This window comes from Apteryx rowi, unplaced genomic scaffold, assembly GCF_003343035.1.
Source record: "Apteryx rowi isolate R43461 unplaced genomic scaffold, aptRow1 scaffold_386, whole genome shotgun sequence".
Classification (NCBI taxonomy): domain Eukaryota; kingdom Metazoa; phylum Chordata; class Aves; order Apterygiformes; family Apterygidae; genus Apteryx; species Apteryx rowi.
This window is the reverse complement of record NW_020450374.1, coordinates 838,529-840,157: the sequence shown is the minus strand read 5'-3', so window position 1 is coordinate 840,157 and position 1,629 is coordinate 838,529.

Here is a 1,629-nt window from a genome sequence, read left to right as displayed (position 1 = left end):
GCGGGGTGTCTCGTCGTGGCGGGCTCCGCGCCCGGGGCGGCCGGGCCTGGCCTCGGGGCCCGTCAGGGCCCCTTTCTCGGTGTTTTTAGCCCTCCTGTGTTTACTTTCCCAGGTGTTACTCTTTACTGTGACCGTAAGCGTCACGTTTAATTCTGTTAGTGGAAGGTGCGACTCGCTCAGTGAACAGCTCCGGCGGGGGATGTGCTCGTAGGGCTGCGGTCAGGCGCTGGCAGTGAAACAGGGCCGTGCCGGGGGGCGCGGACGGGGTTTCGGTTAGCCAGTTTAACTCCCTTTCGTGTGCTGAGGGATGGACGGCACGCTGTGAGGAAATGGAGATGAGGAAAAGAACTTGGGGGGCTGGCGGATGCTTCCTTGATGTAAGTGCTGAATGACTTCCAGGGAAGGAAGGAGTTACCTGGAGGGGTGGGGAGAATAAGTAGACATAATTTATAGCCAAACAGCAAAAGCAAATTAAAAAATAGAGCTAAACCTTCTGCCTCCTATCAAACTTAATCAGTCGAATGCCAAACTAACTTCAGAGTAGCTTCTGACATCTGAATAGCAGTTGTCTTGTCAAAGCTTTTCCTCTGGGATCCCTCACAGAAAGAGGGGGGCGCAGAGAGGCACGCACCCAAGACAGGAGTATGAATTCCTTCCTTCCTTCCTTCCTTCCTTGCTTTGTCTCTAGATTACCAGCTCTTTGGGTTCACTGGGTCTGGGATTCTCCTGCCCCACCTCAGAAATCCTCAAAATAGAAGCTGACCTGCAAGGTACCCATCTGTATCACTTAAGAGACTTAAGGTGTCTACTCTTGAATGAGATGAATCACTTCCTATATGTGCCTGTTTCTGTCTGCAGACTATATTGGAAATTTGGATGACCATGTCAAATGCTGATGTCTGCATTATAGAAATCTAAGGTTGGCTGTATCCTACCTTTCTAAATATTTGGGAAATATCTAGCAGATTGAGATATATTATTCTTAAGAATAATATGTAGCCACATAAGGCATGTATCATGAAGACATCCTTTCACTGTGAAAGAGTTATGCTTAATACCTATAAAATTAAATTATGTAGTTTTTATGACCTTCAGAAGTAAACAGACTTTAAAAATACTTACAACTGTATTAATGGAAATACAGAATAACAGTTTTCCTTCAGCTAAAATAGAAAGAATCTGACTTTAAAAAGTTTTATAACTGAACTCTTTACTGAACCTGAAATATAACCTCAAGCAATCTTTTATATAATATCTGTGGTCTAGAAGTGCACATTTCAAAAGTATAGTATTTGAGAAAATTAATGCCTCTTGGATAACTACATTCAGAAACTGTTGCCACAGAAACCATGGGGGAGGACAACATCAAGGGAATGAGAAAGAAAAGAAACAAAAGAAGTGGCTTGGCCATTTATGAGCAAAAAAGGGAAAAAGGACATTCGTCCTGCTAGAATTGTCAAACCATCAGATCTTCAGCAATTCATCTGCAATTCAAAGCTGCAATATACATATGTAATATGATTCCTTGCAGTATTAATCAGGTATGCTACAAGAGATATTCCTGTGTAACCCAGAGTGGACAAAATATTCAAAAAATGACACAAGGAAATATGACAGCATGCCATCTCC